The 19,207-nt window shown below is 42.0% G+C and overlaps 1 protein-coding gene and 1 long non-coding RNA gene across 4 annotated transcripts in view; one reads left to right on the top strand and one right to left on the bottom strand.

Moving 5' to 3' along the window:
- Positions 1-2,021: 2,021 nt before the first annotated feature.
- On the bottom strand, positions 2,022-7,855 carry LOC135317976 (uncharacterized). Its single transcript, XR_010376512.1, has 3 exons — positions 7,332-7,855; positions 6,105-6,352; positions 2,022-2,767 (listed from the first exon to the last, which is right to left on the bottom strand). It is a non-coding gene; the product is annotated as an uncharacterized LOC135317976 (long non-coding RNA).
- Positions 7,180-19,207, top strand: part of CDKL5 (cyclin dependent kinase like 5) — a 142,221-nt gene continuing 130,193 nt past the window's right edge. For all 3 annotated transcript variants that reach the window (XM_064474700.1, XM_064474684.1, XM_064474708.1), the window contains exon 1: positions 7,180-7,266. The gene's annotated coding sequence lies outside the window, so the exon portion shown is untranslated. The remainder of the gene's footprint in view (positions 7,267-19,207) is intronic.

Genomic DNA, 19,207 nt, shown 5'->3' with positions numbered 1-19,207 from the left:
ATCCCTTCACTCCAGATCTGCCTGTTTTTATTCAAAGGAAAGTCTCAAAAAATCTGGCTCAGATTTGTTCTTCAGGGACGTGACCCCAAGAACAGTATGTATAGAACAACACTTCCAGTTGCATCTCCTTTGCAGTCACCATGACAAATCATATCTAGCCTGCCACTGACCTGCACTTTCCGCCTCCATCTTTTTTCTTACAGCCAAATTATGCTGTAATCCTAACATGGCTTTCTTCTAACATTTCTAGTAGAAGGCTTTTTGCATTCATCTGCATACTAAAAACTCATCCGAATTTTCATTATGCCATACATTGATTGCTGCAACATCTGTTTCCTTACCCATGCCATGCACTACCTTAATAATTCATCATCATTCAGGGAGTTGGTAAGTTCTAAATCGTCCTCTCTTACAATCCTTTCTTTGTTCTCCCCATCTTTACAGCATCAGTGTACACTGCCTTCATTTTCAAGTCCATTTGCAATCTATCCCCACCATATAATCTCTCAAGCTCTTACATCCAGCCTACCCAGGGTGATAGTTATCATCTGCTGGTTAAAATTCCAGGTATGCACATCCACCTTATCTCCCATACTGCTCCCATGTGCTGTTGCTGAGTTCCTCATAAACGTCAGCCAATCCACTTCAGTATTTTCCTTAAAAATCTCTATTTGAAATTCACCTCTGCCACAATGCTACAGATTTGGTTAAGTCTAGGCAACTGTCTATCATGTTGTGTGAACTACCTCATCCTTTCCCAACACTATCTCATCTGTTACCTCTTGAATTATAAGGTTTTGGAGGCAGGGATGATCATCTTATTGTGTGTTTGTATGACATGTGATCCACCTAAATAAGAATTCTGTCCAAGAGTAGGACTCTTTAAGAACAATAGCGATGAAAATACGTGTTACTATAGGTAGAAATTGTAACATCTCAACTGTGTTGATATTGTTGTGCAACCCCTCTCTCTGTGCTGCATTTAAATTTCTATTTTAGAACATAATCTTCCGTACATCAGGCTACAAAAGCCATATGCATCTTTTCCCTTGTTAAAAATACACTAAACCCAAGTTATATCTTGGATATAAGTGAAGATTACATTTGGTGGGACAATGCCAGCATTGCAATATTTCACATATTACTGTTTCGTGCATAAAGTTTTGGGATTCTGTATACAGACGCTACACATAGCAGCATAGGCTCTCTGTTAGGCTTGGCTTAGTAAGACAGTTAATAAATTCTAATTCTTCTAGAGAGGAAGGGTGATAAGGGTGAGTCTTCTTTCCTATGGAAACCTATTGTCTTAGAAAATAGGTCAAAAGAGCCCCAAGTGAGGGATACTGCTGGTATAGGTGAAAACAATACTAAGTAAAGTTTAAATGCAACCAAGAGAGAAAGGAGTACAAGGGAGAAGTCAGAGAAGGAAAATCAAATATTTAAATATGAGAATGGCATGCTTTGGGAAACTGTTTATGGAAAGTTACAAATGCTCTGAAAAGAGAACTGATTTTAAGAGAATAATCACTGGAAAAATATGTGAGATATCCTATCTTATCTGTTTTCATTCTGACATCATTGCTAGGGACACCAGAGCTCCGCGAGGGAAAAAGGAGGTGGAAGGCAATGTGATCTGTGTGACTGTAATGATGTGTGCCAGTACCATTATTCTGAGATGAGCTGAGGACTGCAGCGTTGATGGGTCTAGACATACAGGAATTGCCCTCGGAACTTAAGACACAGACTACTGCAACATGAAGCCACCCTGCAATCATGTCATCTTACCCCCTGTCTTGTTCCAACCAAATGCTGACATAAAACTATGAATTATGCTCAAGGATAAAATACCTCATGGGCAAAGCTACCTACGTACACACCGCAGGTGCCTATTACACACAGTAAGAGATATTAGGATGAATGAAACCCATTCACCATAACTGGTCATTATTATTGAAATAAAGACGTATAGTTCTTTGGAATGTCAGATTGTCTGAATTACTGTAGTCTGGAAAGAAATATTATTTAACTTTATTCTGTGTACTATTTTCTTGTCATGGAAAAGTTACATGCTGACTTTAGAATTACAAAAGAACAACAAAAGTGGTTTTACTTCACTAAAAGTCAATTTACTTCATCGGAAAATACAATGCAAATGATGGCTTGCACAGATAGGTTCTTTCATCAGGTATCAGCACTGTAATAAACATAGTTAATTACAGTAAAAAGTGGACTGAGGTCAGAGTATCTAAACAAATTGAATGTAAACAACTCAATTATTCATCTTTGTTTCTGCAAGTCAAAACAGTCACATCCTGATTTTGCAGGTTATAATTAGGCTGAGCCCTGGCTCTGTAAAAGCAGAATGTGTATCTTGCAATCTACCCACATATTTTTAGGAAGCCAGAAGAAAGGGCAGTGGTAATGCATACAGCAGGTGGCTAAGCAGCACAGAAAACCTATTTTTAAACTAAGAGGCAGAGAGTAGGTAAGCTCTAGATCACTGGTACTTTTCATAGCCTAAACAAGTCTTGTTAAATAAGACAGTCAAACTATTTCTTACAGACCAAGCACCACTGCTTCTGTTACTTCCCTCCAGGCAGGGCTCTGTTTGGCTTAGAAGTGCTGGGCAGACAGGACAGCTAGCAGTTCTGTGGTGGGGATGCGCAAAAAAGCCTCATCCCAATTGCATCCCCACAAACTCCCGTACCAGGTGAATCTTGTGGAGTGAACCACTTGCCATTTCGGTGAAGGATGGTTGCTGCAGCCACTAAATGGAGGAGGAAAAAATTAGTTTGTAGCCCTTGCATGGAAATGACTGCAGAGGGAGGAATAAAGCCATAACTCTCTGATCATGAGCCCAGTCTTCAAAATTAAATTATCCCATTCAAGAGCAATACTTGCAAATTACACATTTTAAAATACAGATCTTAAGAAAAGCTTTGTGAAAGGGTGTCAGTGCAGTTGTAGCAAACTCTACCACCCGAGAATTGTGACTGTCGCCTTTTATTGTATGTATGAAACATGCAACGCTGTATAGAAAATTCATGATAAAATTCTTTGTAAATTACTGCTTGCTCAGCTGAGAGCTTGGTTCCTGGGAAAGCAACAGCCAGTTTGGAGAGAATAATAATAAAACCAGCATCACTCCCTTTTGTTGCATTGTTTTCTCTCAAGACCCTAGGAAGGAAACAATATCTATTCACTTCTTCATGGTTTTTGTTTCTTCTCTGTGTAATGAAATGTCACTGCAAGAAAGAATAAATGAATGATCTGCTCCTATCCATGTGCCAATTTCTGCACTTTTCAGCTAGGCAAAACTGCCATTGATTTCTGCCTGTTTAAAGGCTCTTCTAAAACACTGTGGTAGTATCTTGCCCCTTGTATTTACATTTATACCTGTCTAAACCGTATGGATAATGCTACTTACTCAGTACCCTCTTGCCATCCACTTCCACTGATGCTTACATCAAATTTATTCCTGCTTGGCTCTGAGTGTCAGTGGCTTGATACAGATGCAGTGGGTAAGCAGCTCTTTCCTACCGAGACTGTATTACATTGGTTAGCCATCAGACCAGTAGCTGCCTGTACGCCTGGCTGATACAATGACTCACAGGCGCTCCTAGAGAAGACACGTGTAGGACTTGGCACTTCACGCCGTTTCCAGCAGAACAGATCAGACTGCTCTGATCTGCACTGGAGGGCCAGCCTGACACCGAGCCAGCTAGCTTGTGGGACCAAAAAAGGAAGCCAAGACAATCTGGCTGCTGCCTTCAAGTGTTTGTCTCTGGCCTGGATCACTCCGCAACCCCCGTAGGAGTCCCTGGAAAAAACACTTAGGTGGCCCAAACTTGGGCATTTCCCCTTCTTTTTATGGGGAAAAATGTCTGAAAATGGTATCCTGTTACGAATGAAACCTGCTACTTATTTGTATTCAGAGTCATATATACTTGGTTTACCTGGTAAATCATATTTTTTCCTCTATTTTATTTTAGTGGTGCGGTGGAGCCTAGTCTAGTTTCTCAAAACAAAATCTCTATTACAGACCACGATGTGTGTGTCACAGAAAAAGGGCTTGGCCTCCACAGCCATGCTGATTTGCAAGATTTCACATTAGAAAACCCCGTCTTTTTAGTTGAGTGAAATTAGCCTTAAAGTCTTGGACGCGGTGAACAAAAATCTCTTGTACTCTTAACATTTCTGTTATAACCACAGGATGAGGGAGAAGAATCTGATGATCAATCCTGAAGAAACCCAGAAGACAAGCAAGCTATTATCTTTGATTTCAGGCATGTAAAATTATGGACTGCTGTCCTTATTGAAGCAAAGCTCAAGATTAAAGTTTATTATCAAGTGTTCTATCTTCTCTATCACATACCATATTATGAGAAACATCCAAAAGAAGGCAGATCTCAGTAAAAAGAGTAAGTACATCATGTCAGTGCATGAAACTTGTGAGAAGCACTGTAGGATAAGTGCTTCTTATCCTAAGCAGTGTAGGATAAGTGATTTTGTGTACGTTATAACAAAAAATCCACAGTTCTCTGCTCAGATTTTGCCACAGCAGTGGTTCTGTCTATGCCTTCTCTCAAAAATTCACCATGTACTACATCACTTACAATCTGGGCTCATATTAAAATGACAAGATACACTGATATTAAAAAATTGTTTTAATTGCTAGCATATGTTACCGGAAATTTATTTAGTTATTTTTAAGCATTAAAGCGTTACCTAGTCATTTATCTTAATTTTTAATTTGTGGCACCACTGCCTTCTGTCCTGGCATCAGTTACAGGCACAGGGGGATAATTAAGGACCACAAAAGCCACTGACAAAATCTGGAGTAGCAACACTGGTAGCGCATTTTCTACCCTGTAGACAACAGCATCACATCTTGACCTTCAAGTTATCCTTATAGCTATGGAATATGTGGTGTACTCCTGACAGAGCAATATGGGAGCTTTGGCAGACTTGTAAGCATCAAAATTTCAGAATATGAGCTTGACTGCCTGCTGTGAACCATGAATCAGGTCTTTCAGATATTACATTAGAAATCCTCTGGGACATTCCTTCTGACTACAAAGCTCCAAGTCTTTGACTATACTAGCAAAGCACCAAGGCCTAACAGAAGACCTGCAATGGTTGGTGCTGAGGACCTTATCTCCAAGCTATACACATTTCAGGGGTTCCTTGTGTTCGACTAGTTCAGTTTGAGTCCCACCAATAGCTCATTTGTGGCTGGAATGCATTAGGTGCACTCCTGGAGCACCTCTGCCAGTTTAGCTTCATTCAAATGGGATCTACTTCATGCACTCCACTCCACACTGTGAATCAAAGCACTGTAAGCAGAGATGATGACAGCATTTACTTCAAAAGTGCATCCCTGATCCAAACTAAAACACTTACGTGCCCCAAGGCTCATGAAACAGTCTGTGTGGAATGACAAATGGAAATGATTAGCCTGATTTTTATGCACTGCAATGCCTTAAGTTCTGTTATCTGTCTGCACAGATTTTTTAAGGTTCATATCATTACAAAAGAAATATACTTTGGTTAGTGTTAGATTAGCAATACTCAACCATCACCGAGTCCTACGGCATGTTATGTCCAGTGAGCTTCATGCCATTTTTCTAATTTAAATAACCACTGCAGTCCAGGAAAGAGCTACCAAGATGATCAGGGGACTGGAGCATCTCCCTTATGAGGAAAGGCTGAGAGACTTGGGTTTGTTCAGCTGGACAAGAGAAGACTGCGTGGGGATCTTATCAATGCTTGTAAATATCTGAAGGGTGGATGTCAAGAGGATGGGACTGAACTCTTTTTAGTGGTGCCCAATGACAGGACAAGGGGCGATGGGCACAAGTTGGAACACAAGAAGCTCCACCTAAACATGAGAAAAAACTCCTTCCCTGTGAGGGTGCCAGAGCAGGGGCACAGGCTGCCCAGGGAGGCTGCGGAGTCTCCTTCTCTGGAGACATTCAAAACCCCCCTGGACGCGTTCCTGTGCCCCCTGCTCTAGGTGTGCCTGCTCAAGCAGGGGGGTTGGACAAGATGATCTCCAGAGGTCCCTTCCAACCCCTACCCTTCTGTGATTCTGTGATTCATACCAAAAAAATGGGAGCAGAGTTGAAGCATCCATAACTTGCAGAACAGCATTTTGCCATGGTGGGTCTGATATTTGATGTTTCCTTGAAAGTGGCTTTAGTTAACTGCATTTTTAATTTGTGTGAGCAAAGCTGGTAAGTGCAAGCCTCACAGACACCGGCAACACAAACTGCGAGTGGAGATTATGGTTTTGTACAGGTTGGAGAAACACTTGAGTGCTGGGGACATGTTCAACGCTTCACGAGCTGAACTGAGAAAAAAAAGGAGATAGTGATTTCTAGCATCCCCGCCGCCCTTCCCTCCATCCATCCATCCTCCATAGGCAGTTCCTACGGCCCTTCCCCGCCCCCTCCCCGTTCCCCACACGGGTGACTAACGGCGCTGCGTGACGGGGGCGTGCACCGGTTTCCATGCCAAAAAAATAAATTTAAAAAAAAAAAAGGAAAAAAGCGCATCAATTCGGCGACCCCCTCGGAACGAGAGGCCACCTGCCCCACTCCCTGTCCGGGGCGGGCCACGTCCCTCATAGCCCCCCTGCCCTGCCCTGCTGCCGGGGGCTGCCCCCCGCACCGCCACCTGCCTGCGCCGCCGCCGCCGCCGCCGCCGGAGGTGTCGCTCACAGCTACCGCTGCCGCTGCCGCCGCCACCTCCCCTGCAGCCACACCTCCCCCCGCAGCCCGCCGCAGCCCGCCGCCGCCTGTCCCCCGGCACGACCCCGGGCCCGGCCCCGCCGCCCGTTGCTCGGCAGCTGCGAGTCAACCGAACCTGCCGCCGGGGCGGGCGGTGCCGAGGATGCGGGCGGTGCCGGTGAGGGGGGGCGGTAGGGGGAAAGGATCATGGCTAGCTCCTATTGGTCTAGGAGGGAGCGGGTGTGGCCTGGAGCCAGCTAGCTCCTCTGCTACAGGCGGGAAGAGGTGTCAGTGCAGCCTTGGGGGCGGGGCCGGGCGGCTAGTGGTGTCGGTTGAGCGCGGCGGTAGGGAGGGGCGGCGGCGGCGGGCGGGGGAGTGGTAGCGGAGCGAAGCGAAGCGAAGCGAGGGGGCGGCGGCGGCGGCGGCGGCGGGCGGGCGGGCTGACTGACTGACTGACTGACTGACTGACTGACTGACTGACTGACTGTCGCGCGCGCGCGCCGCCGGGTGTAAGGAGAGCAGCGGCGGAGCGGAGGTAGGGGAGCTGCGCGGGGCCGGGCGAGCGCTGGCCGGTCGTCCCTTGCCCTCCGCCGCCCTCACCTGTCACCTCCCGGCTGTTGGGCTTTTCGCTGCTGCTGCTGCGGCGGCGGCGGCGGCAGCGGCGGGGCAGCCCTGCGCCTCACCCGCTTCCCTCGGCTCCGTCCCGTCCCTCTCCTTTCCCCCCCCCCCCATCCCGCCGGGAGCCGTTCCCCGGCGGGCGCTGCCGCGGCGGGCGCGGGGCCGGTGGGTTTCTCCGCGCCCCGCCCCGCCCCGCTCCGCAGCCCAGGTGCGTCCGGCCGGTGAGGTCGGGGGGGGGCGGCGGGGCCACCGTGCCAGGCGGAGTCTGGCGGCGGCGGTGCCCGCTCGGGAGAGGGCAGAGCCCGCGGGCGCGGCCCCGCCGCGGTCCCGCGGGTCGCAGTTTCGCTGAGGTGCCCCGGGAGGTGGTGGTGGGAGGGGGGCGGCTGCGGGATCCCGCCTGTGTTCCCTGCCTGGGGCTGGATCTCCCCATTGCTTCCCTGACACCCCCTTCCCTCTGGCAGGGAGGGCTTCTGGCTTTTTTTCAAAAAGGATACCACTTAGATTATTGTGATTTGGGTGAAGGAGTGTTTCTCTGCGTTGTTGGTTATTTTATTTTTTTTTTAAATCGGTCACACCGTCGCTGGGCTTGTGCATTTTCTGTGCCGGTTATGAGAAAATATACTAGTTGTTACCAGGTAGGTAGGTGGTGATGGAGAGCATCGGAGGGGACAACACCCAGGAGAGAAGGCTGTTCCTCAGTCAGAGCTGCTGGGAGGAAGAGGGATGCCGGGATTCCCATTGCTGGGATATTCCTTCATTCTCCTCCCAGGTTTCCTCTTTTATAATGGTCGGTGAGCAGGGAAAACTCGGTTGCTATCCTTGGACTTGAGCATGTGGAAGGGAAAAGGCTTTATTTCAAGCAGGGTTTTGTGTGTTTGCAGCAATGCCTCTTCCTGGGCTGGAGGAGCAAGAAGCTCTGCTCCCATTCCATTCTCTCTGGTGTATGCGAGGGCTCTGTGCGCTGTTGCTGTTGCTGAACTACTCCAGCCTCGCTCTCAGAGATCCTCCTTCTGTCTGCATCGTGCACTGCCTACCATTGCTGCGGCAGGTAGCTGTCTGAAACAGCAACAGCGTAAAACTGCCATAGTGAAATCAGTAATGATCATGCAAATCCCTGTGTGCTGTGCCTTGGGGTGAGGGAAGATATTACCTGACTTCTGCTCGGTAGACTTGTCAAGATGGGAATACATTAGTCTACACGTATACCTAAAAGAGTTCTTATTTATTCCAAATATATATTTATTTAGGAAAGATTTGGAAGGTCTCAAATAGGCTGTGAGAAAATATAAAACAGAGGAGGGCTAGGAAAATCCATTGGCATACCGATAGATGCAGATCATGAATGGCCTTCAGATTCTGCAGTATTGCGGGACAGAAGTTTTAAATTGTCCTGTTAGTTTCTCTGGTTGTCCTGCCTCTCTGCTGATTTTCAGGGAGATGTTGAGCACCGCCAGCTTCGAGTATAACGAGTGCTCAAGTCGTATATTGCCCGTTAATAATGGTTTCTTGGCTAATACAACCTACAATTCCCACTTCATTTTACTATCTATGAGGACACTTCACTATCTTTTTTCCCAGACCTCAGTGTAAGGGTGTCAAATCTAACATTTCACACAGTCTGTTGGGTTTGCCTAAAACAACATGATTTTTAGGATTTTTTTCATATCTTTGTATGTGTGTGTGCTCTGACTTAACAGTAAGGAGATCTGCAGTTGAGGAAAAAAAGAAAAGCAAGCTTTTTGTGAAATATACCTGCCTGAAGTAGAAACACGAAGCCCCATTTTAATAGGTGGATTGAATAATAGAAGTATTGGCTTTTTCTGTTGTACAGGCTTAAACGCTACCTCTGGTTGCGTGGGTGTTTTAAGATTTCTCTCATTTTGCTCATTTGGCAATAGGAAGGAAAATCTCCCCCTTTGTACTTCTGGCAAGATGCTCTGCAAGGAGAGAGCTCTCTGCCTAAAGAAGCCTCCACATTGAATAACTCTCAGGAGTATGGCCTTGTTTGTCAGTATTTACCTAAAACTGTGGTATTTAGAGATTTAAATCAAAATTGTATCAAAATCTTTGTCGCCATGTTTTAGCCCCTTAGATTTTTCTGCCATGCAGAAAAACTGGATGATACATTACAATGGGTGAAAGACCACAGTTTGCAGGGAAGGGGAGAAATCTAAAGCTGTAGCAATCAAGTGCTGCAAGGAGCGAGTACTATACCGTATTTTGGAACTAGATCCTTTGAATTAATTTCAGCCAGTGCTTAGACCTGCAGTTGAAAGCACTTATCATCATTCAAAAACACACATGTAAAAATGCTTGCAATTATGCCTGATTTCTAACTTTATTTGAATGCTGACAGTTTTAATGAATCTGATACATAATCTACTGCTGCTTTATGTTAAAGTTGGGTGGTTTTTTTAGTGTTTTAGATTTGGACGTTCTGGAAGCTGAAACTAGAAATTTGTTTTGATTCCTTTTGTCTGACATTAACATGAGAGTTGTAACAAGCCTGTTAGTGCTGTAGCTGATCTGCTTTGGCTTAGTTTTCAAAACTTGAAGTGTTGAAACAAAGAAATTACAGCTCCATTTTAATGTTCTCATAGATCCTTTCAGTTTAGTGTAATAATGATGAGGAAAAAATACATTTTGAGATTCAAATACTGAAATGCTTACTGTAGCTCTGTATTCCTCAGAAAACCCTTGAGAATATCAATTTCATAAGCCCTTTTTACTAGTGAAAGAGCTACAGGAAAATGTAAAAAACTGCATGGTCAGTATAGGGAGAACTTCTTTATAAAAAGAGTTTTGGGCTAGTCTGTTTGAAACTATTTTTGGAGCACTGGTACAGTTGACTATAGTGCCAGCATGGTTTGACACTAGCGGTGGCTATTTCTGTTGTATGGAGCAGGACTATGTGAGTGGGAGGAGAGCAAAGACTGCAAGTACAAGGTAGAATAAGAGAATAATTTCTGTATGCAGCAAACACCCTCCTCTATATATAACGAAAAGCTAGTTCAGTTCTGTTATAAAAATAGCTATTTATAATACTGACTATATATGGATGCTCTTGAAAACTGTTCACATATAAGCATTAGTTTTCTCTCTCTTGAACGCACAATGCTCAGCAGTAGAAATCTGGAAAGAAAAAACCAACCAATGGTTCTCCTAGGTATTATTTAAGCTCTGGGTAGGATATGAATTCTTATAAATAAGAATTTTCTTGAGCTATGTGCTTACGCTGAGCAGAGCATGAACATGGGTCATGAAACAGTAATGAGAGGGAGCTACCCTGAAAATGTGTTGACATGGAGGATAAACGAAGTCATTGTGAATTGTGTGTGCTCCTCGTGTGAAAGGAACAAGAGTGGCTTGCATTTGCCATAATGTCTATTTGAGAACTTTAAAGAATTTTAGCACTGCTCATGAGCTAAGCCTAGCAACCCTAGATTTTTATCTTGGTGTTTACATCAGGACATCAAGGCATGAGAATTGTCAGTGACTTGCTGTCACTAAAGAATGTATGTAATATAATGAGTAATAGACTTTATTTCCTGGTTCCAAATTCTGTATTCTAACTGTAATACTTTAGTATCTAGTAGATTTGTTTGTGAATTGCAGTATCAGCTTTCAGCATTGGAAGTAGTAAGAATTAATGTCATTATATAAATTAAAATGAGCATTAAAACAATATATAAGTAAACTGAGGAAATCACTATTATGACATCAGCCCTCTTGCCGAGTCTGTGCAGTTTCATAATATCAAATATGGATGAAGGAAAAATGTTAAACTGCTGAATGTTCATGACACTAATGCATTCAGCTTTTAAAAATAAGCTTTTTTTATTTAGAATGTGATAATGCATTTCTTTGTCACTGTGTTAAGATATTTTAGCACATCAGAAATAATTGTATTAAATATCTTGATGAAATCACAATGACAGAACAAAATAAATTTATAAGGTTCTGCATGTCTTAAAATCTGTTGCTATAGAAATGTTGCATATATTTTTTTTTCCTCCCTTCTCTGAGGCAACCACGAGAATTTCCTAGGAATAAGCTAGCCTTTAGAGAACTTCTATGCCTGTTTCCTTTAGGCAGAATAACTTTCAGAAATGAATATGTGAGTTCTCAAGTAAGAGTTGTGTTCTGCTTCTCTGTTCGTATGAAGATTGTTTTAAAATGTGTATGGAACAAATGGATAGAAAGTCATTACATATGAACTTTAATGGTAATATTTATCTGTGATGCTGAAGCATTTGTCTCCAGAAGCTTTTAATTCTAGCTCTAGTGCAATTAGATTTATTTTTCTAACATTACTCCAGAAGAGATGTCAGTGTGTTCTAGTTTGGCTTCAGATTTGTATTTCCTTTATAAGCTGGTTGAACCTCCTAGTGTTGGAATTGCCCATTAATGTCGTGAAAATTAATCCTTTAGTTGATGTTTTTTTAACAGTAGGATAACTTAAATTAACACTGACTCTTACTTTGGAAAAAGAAGGTAATCTTCCCAGGGGTGGCATTCATGAAAAATACTTGCCTGGCAATATTTTAAATAAAGATTGGGGGGGAAGCCCCCAAACCAAACCCCAAACTTCTCTGAAAAACAAAAATGTGAATAAGTTCTTAACTGAATCTTTATTATACCAGCCGCATAGAGCTCCATTATTTTGGTGAATTGTATTGCTGTCTCTGTTAACCTTTTCTTACAGATAGTTGTAGAAGTACAGATGTTAATGGTAATACACTGCTTCATTCAGCTGAAGGAAAGGGAGGATGTGGCTGTAAGGTTCAGTAGAATAAAATATTTATTCAACTATTAAGTATAAAATAATAATAATTATTATTGGACCTTGAATGTAAAAACAACTTTTTTCACCTCCTCCTCCACTTGTCTTCATAATTAGGTGTCAGTGTTTAAAAATCATCATGTATTGTAGGAACTGTATGTTTCCTAGTGAACTCAGAGAAATAGTTATCGCAATGATTTATTTATAGGGGAGAATTCTTATTTAGCTTAGCTCCTTAGAGCTATATTTTGGTTGACCTCATCATCTAACAACTATTTGTGAAGCCCTTGTGTTTGTGGGGAAACCCTTAGTTTTCAAACTTGTAGAAGTTGTTGTGATCTTGAAATGTTTTTTTTTTTTTTTAAATTCCCGCTGAATTGTGGTCATCTGGGATAACTATCTGGCACAGAATCACTCGGAGTTTTTCAGTACATTTGGTTTACTTTGAGCTTAGCGCTTATGAATGAGCGACTGCTCGGCTGTAAAGCCCCACTTACATGTGAAGTAAGTGAGTAGCTGCTTGAGTGTACAATTCACTGCTTTACAGTCTCATCCCTTTCTGACCTTGAGAAGGTAGAGCTTTCTGTTTGGCCTGTATGCGATAGACTCGGTGACATTTCAACCTGTTAGAACAATCTCATTTCATGTCAGCAAAATAGCTGCCAGCTGGTAACTTTTTTAAGCTTTGTACCACAAGTGGGACTTTGTATGTAAATATTTATCTTTAAAGCATAGAAACTTTTGAACTAAACTTGAGAGCACAGTAAATTTGTGTTTATAAGCTTCCTGCTTGGTGCTACATTTCCTAATCTTAAGCAGGTCTTGTTTAGTTTTTGTGTAATACACATCTCTGAAACTCCCATTGTTTGCCTGCGTGTGCATTGGCACTATGCTGTGTCGGCAGAGCAGAAGGTTCCTGAATGTTGTAGGCTCACGATGCTTGGTGGCATGTACTGCTTTTTTCTCTCCTCTCCCTTTTCATCTGGACAACATTTCTAGATGATGGCAAAGAGGAAACTGTGTTCTGATGAGAATCACAGAAGGGCAGGGGTTGGAAGGGACCTCTGGAGATCATCTTGTCCAACCCCCCTGCTTGAGCAGGCACACCCAAAGCAGGGGGCACAGGAACGCGTCCAGGGGGGTTTTGAATGTCTCCAGAGAAGGAGACTCCGCAGCCTCCCTGGGCAGCCTGTGCCACTGCTCTGGCACCCTCACAGGGAAGGAGTTTTTTCTCGTGTTTAGGTGGAGCTTCTTGTGTTCCAACTTGTGCCCATCGCCCCTTGTCCTGTCATTGGGCACTATTGAAAAGAGTTCAGTCCCATCCTCTTGACGCCCGCCCTTCAGATAAACATTGATAAGATCCCCGCGCAGTCTTCTCTTGTCCAGGCTGAACAAACCCAAGTCTCTCAGCCTTTCCTCATAAGGGAGATGCTCCAGTCCCCTGATCATCTTGGTAGTTCTCCACCAGACTTGCTGTAGTAGATAAGCTTCAAAAGCTTGCTGGAACAATTTGGATGTTACTCTCTTACAACAAATTTCAAGAGTAAGAGTATCTTGCATGCTGCAGTGTATCATGTTAATTGCAGTTTCATCAGAGTGGTTTTCCATGAATAAATGTAATGTAGTTTGATTGTTCCACATCTTCCAAGATGGTAGGGCTTTTTATAGATGGCATTTTTGGCTGTTATCTGAAATAGTAATAGCAAAACTGAGGCGCATGGAAAGTGGGGATATGTCATAGACCGCTCCTTGTAAAGCTCCTCTTGTCAGAGCTATTACACTTGTTCTAAATTCCTGTCAGCCTGCTGTGTTCAGTAAAACTTTACAGTAGCTGAAAACAAATTGCAGGAAAAGTTTCCTCTTCTGTTTTTTATTTTGAACACTTGGCAGCGTTTTGTTTATTCCCTGGAGTCACTTAAGCCCTCTCTGTGAATATTTGTGCTCATGTAATAAGTTAAACATATGTTTGACTTCAGTTGTATGGCTTATGTAGAAGAGTATGCAGGATTGGGGCCCATCTGACTTCAGTTTTATGTGACCGCCTTCAGAGGTGGAGAAGTCTTAAAAATGTCAAAACATACAGCACCTCATATAGTATATGAAATTGTTTTTAGTCTTACATCTTAATTGATATTTCCAATTCATGTTCAAAATAGTTGGTGGATGCACTGGCAGCTCTTAAGTGTTTTCTGTGTTGTTAGAATATACTTTGGGGATGAAAAATAGGGGATGGGCATAGTTATGATAACTGAGAACAAGTTTGCTTTTTATGTTATGTACCATTTGAGATCAAAAAGTTTAATTTGTGTATGATTTACTTATATATAGAATTATTAATCCAAAAGTTAAAGCTGTCTATTAGTCAAAGAGTAGGCAAACGTCACAGCAGTGACAATAGATGTTAATAATTTTCAGTTATGAACCTCGAACATACACTTTTAAAATTATATCCTTTTTTTATTTGCAAAATGGATGTTCACTGAAGTGAGGCTGAATCTATTAATAAATATGGAATACCTCTTCCCCAACTTTCTGCTGCTGTTTTTAAAAGGATTACTTAGGGTATTTTGAAGTGATAGTTGACGTCAGGGATGGAAGAGGGACCTCAGGAGGTTGCCTAGTTAGACCTCTGTTCAAAAGCAGTATTTTCATAAAAATATAATTATTCCTAAAATGTCACTAGGAAGAATTTGTGTAAAATTAAATAATGCCGCATTATCTTTTTGATCATTATCTTGAGTACTTGAAAAGACAATTCCAGCTAAAATGAAGCAAAGGTCTTTGGTGCCAGCAGTTTGGGTTTTTTTTCTCCTTTTGACTCTGATCTCCCTCCTTTTTTTTGTTTCTACTCTTATCTGCCACATCCACAACGTTACCATCTGGTTGTTTGCTTAACGTCTGCAAAATGCTTCCAGTCTTCCTTGCCTTGCTTGTCAGGCAAGGATGGAGTTGCAGTATCCCCAAATCCTCCACTTACATGCATATGTAGTATGCTGTTGTCTACCTACATCCGTAAGTTTTTAAAAAAAGCCAATAGAAACCCTTAAAATCCCTCACCCTAACTAATCCTTGTATGGAAACACGTACAATGAGTCTATGCTCGCTTCAGAAGTTTTGTGCTTTAAAAACTTGAGTCTACCTTATGGACCTCTTCACACTTTCCTGATCCATCTGTTCATCTAGCACAGCTTCTTCTCTATCCCTTCACACAATCTTAGGCTGTTGAAATGCAAGACGCCTTTGCAGATCCTTTAATTGGTAGTAGTCTTTATTTTTACTTCTTGACATCTTTTAGTATTTCTTTAAAAAATACAAAACCAAAAACCAATCCCCACACAGCCCCCCAAACCTAAAAAGCCCCACTCCAAATCTTGTGTTTGTTTTCTCCTTTTTTTGTTGGCATTATTATTACGAAGGATGTTTTAAATTACATGCTGTTATAACGTTTTTATGCAACCATTATTTTTCTACTTAACTGTGAAATTTTGTTTGGGTACAGCTTGTGTTTAAAGACAGTTATTTATGGAGCACTGTAGCTGTACATCGTGATGTACAGTCAGTAATGTGTTGATCTGGTAAGTCTATAGACGAAAGCTACTACTTTATGCAGTGTAGCCTATTATAAAAGAGAAAACCTTGAAATGGGAGTGGCTAGTGCTGATGAAATGCTTTGTGGAACAGGTGGGACTTCAAAGTTTTATTTTAGTTTGAGGGAAGGTTGCTTATGCAATTGTTCCATCTGTCCATCCATCTGTCCATTAGCCTGTCCTCCCACCTGGCCACTAACTTCTGAACCACTCGTTCAATTCCCAGTCAGCATTGGTGGGGGGGCAGTGTTCTCCAGCTCTGTTGCAGACATACAGGTCTTATGGAAACAGGCAGATGGTTAGAGAAAAGACTGGGCAAGAAACAGGGAACTCAGTTCTGTCTCTCTGGTCAGCCTGTAGTAATTCCTATAATGGCATTTGCTGTCTTTTGCCAGGCTAGCATTCAAAGGAAGGGTAGCATGGAAAGGGAGAGACATGAAGCTGATGGCGTAGGTTATTGCATTGCACTTAATGGGGGGATATCACGGGGGCAATAATTCGGGCAAAAATTCTAGGAGGGAAGTAAGGGGTGGACACGGGGCGCAGAGTTGTTGTGGGAGACCTGTTTGACAGTCCCTGATATAGGTCACGCAGAAGTGTAACTTATGTGAATTTCCTATCTTTAAATGAATTGGGAGAAGAGCTGCTCAGTTTAAACTTATCCTAAAGAGCAAGGAAAAAGGAGAGAATTGTAGGTTGAATAGAAAACATGTCATCTGATGTATGTGGATAAGAGGTTGTACATAGCCTGCAAAGTCAGAGACAGAAATATGAACTTGTTGGCTGCCACTCTCCTTCCTGCATCTAAGTGGAACTTCAACTGTAGAACCTCGTATATATAACAGAAGGGGATTAGAAAGAAAAGAGGTGCTGTAGCACAGTGAAACAAATCAAAATCACTGAAATATTCCTTGAAAAACTTGGAGGGCTGAAATGTTGTGTTCAGTTTAAGATTTCAAGAAATCTGCTACTTCAACACAAAAAATGGGTTGCTTGACTTTCTTTAAAAACTGTACTACTGCTATAAATAAAAACAGATTTCAGTATGAAGGTGACAGTGTGGGATGCCCACAATAATAGTAACAAAACAGTATTTTCAGAAGGTGAACCTTGACTCTTCTTTTGCTAACCAAATAGCTATTCCTGTCATTTGGAGATCATTAAATCTGTTTCAGTAAATTCTATACGCATTGACATTTTAGTTGCCTAAAGCTCTGTGAGTGAACAGCATATTTGAAAAAAATCATGTCCTTACTTCTGTTAACCTAGTTGCTTTTCAGCTGCTTCTGCTGACTCAAATTATGTGATATAACTCACAGAAAAACAGTCTGTGTGTATTTCTAATTAACGTATTTGAAACTTAAGATTGTTTTAACTAAGTTTGGGTACTGGGATGTGTTTTGTTTTTGTGTTTTTATTTTTCTTGTGGGATAAATCAAATTTGTTTATACAAGTCACCATGAAGTACAGTGACTAAAATTGTGTTGCAAATAATATGTATGGATGAGGGGAGACAGGAAGATATTTGTATTAAGGCCAAAGTCTGCTCGCCTTTGATTGTACAAAGTACTGAACGGCCCTGGGAGGCTAGGAGGCCTATCCTGTATTTTTCCACACCAGTAAAATGGGTGACCTTTTGTTTGACTGTTCCAGTTATATTCACTTAAAATAACATTTGAGCTATTGTTGGCTGTTTCACTGAAAATGGAATGGCAGATCAAGCTTGTTAGCTTGCTGTTCTTCAAAGAAATTAGCAAAGAGGAAGTATGCTGTCCTTTTAAATAATTAGGCTACATAAAGTTTCAGTGCTAGTGAAAAAAGATTGTTCAGTTACAAAAATATGAATACACAGTTTTACTCTGGTAAATTTACTTTCCTGCTCTAAAATCAATGGCTATTCTTTTTAAATACTAGTTCTTACACTTTGAGTATCTCAGATTTTTACAGAATTTCTTAACAATGGTTGTACCTTTCACTTTGTGACTATCCAGTTCCTTTCTGGATTCTTCTTACACTGCTTAGGGTTTAATATAACTTCTTGCTCACTTTCTAATTTTGATCATTAGTTTTATTTTTGATCTCTTTACCTTGAAAAGTACTGCAATAGTTACAACAGAATGGTCCCCACCAAAATGCACAAGCTGCCAAGCCCCATGCGCCTTTACCATGCAACAGACATATGTACCCCCAAATTTGCGGACTGACTTGTAGCATGAAATGAACGAGGGTGACAGTTTAGGGCATGTAATGCATGAAAATAAGAGTATGGTTTTATAGTGACGAATCTTGAGGGTAGGGGCTGTATGATGGGACCTCTGTCCTAATTTCTGCTTATGGAAGTTGCTGTACAGATAAATGACCAGTTCCAGTTTTTTCCACCTGTTTTGAATGTAACTAATACTTAGGAAGGCAAATATGGTATCTTTCCTATCCTTAAAGGTGGTTTTGCATACAATGTTGAGAAATAAATAGTGGAATCTAGGCTGCAGTAGTGGAATGGAAGCAGGGATGAAAACAAGACTGTTTTGTTTTTACATGTTGTTTTCATCTGCTCTGGAGCCCTGTCGTTGGGAGACCTGTGCGCTGGGTCTCGTGGAGTCTAAGTGCCTTATGCTGGGCCGTGTGATGGAGAAGGGTCTGGCACAGGGCTGTGGTGAGAGGTTGCCCCCTTGGATTGGGCTCCCACTAGCTTTGTGCCTTCCTCCTTGAGGTGAAACACCACCTGGGCAAGCTGTACTGCCCAAATATGGTACTATTCAGTGGCTAGCAGTCCTTGTGCTGTGCTACTAATGTTTGAGAGGTTATGTCATGCTAAAGGCTTAAACTGGGGAGCTGTGGATTCAGTTTAGTGTTCAAAGTGTGGGATTTCACAGCTCTGTATGTAGCATATATAATTTGTGCAATGTTAATTTATAGGCTTTATCATTTCATAGCCCCTTCATATCTCTTGGGATGCAAATCCAGTCCACCTGTGAAGCCAAAATAATTGGATTTTATTTCAGGTGCAATGATAGATGAAGATTACAATGGACCTCTAGAATCAATTACATTTGTGAGATGGATGGTGAATTTTCCCTAACTTCCTTTTCCTTGCCTGATAGAATTTACCATTTTGTTGAGGAACTACAGGACAGATTAAAAGAAATTGTAGGCTTTCATATTCATTACATATGGCAGACTGTGGTGATAAAGTTCCTCTGCCGAAAACCAGAAATAAATTTGAACGTGATGTGAATGGCTTAATGTCTGCCAATGCCTGGTAGTTATACAGAGCAGATTTTCTTCATGATACCACAGCAGAAGTGGCATTATAGTATGCTTTAAGTTGGAGTTTAGATCTAGAAGCAAAATATGAAAGCTGAGATTGTTTTTAACGTGTAATAACACTGGCATGAAATACTTTTGTCTAGTTGCATTTTGCAAGCAAAAGCACAAGTATATTACTGTAGCATAGTACGTGCTTGTGTTTAGGTTCTGTAGGGCTAGTG

This window comes from Phalacrocorax carbo, chromosome 1 (assembly GCF_963921805.1).
Source record: "Phalacrocorax carbo chromosome 1, bPhaCar2.1, whole genome shotgun sequence".
Lineage (NCBI taxonomy): Eukaryota > Metazoa > Chordata > Aves > Suliformes > Phalacrocoracidae > Phalacrocorax > Phalacrocorax carbo.
Note: the sequence above shows the minus strand (reverse complement) of the source record. Positions and strands in the feature narration are given on the sequence as shown.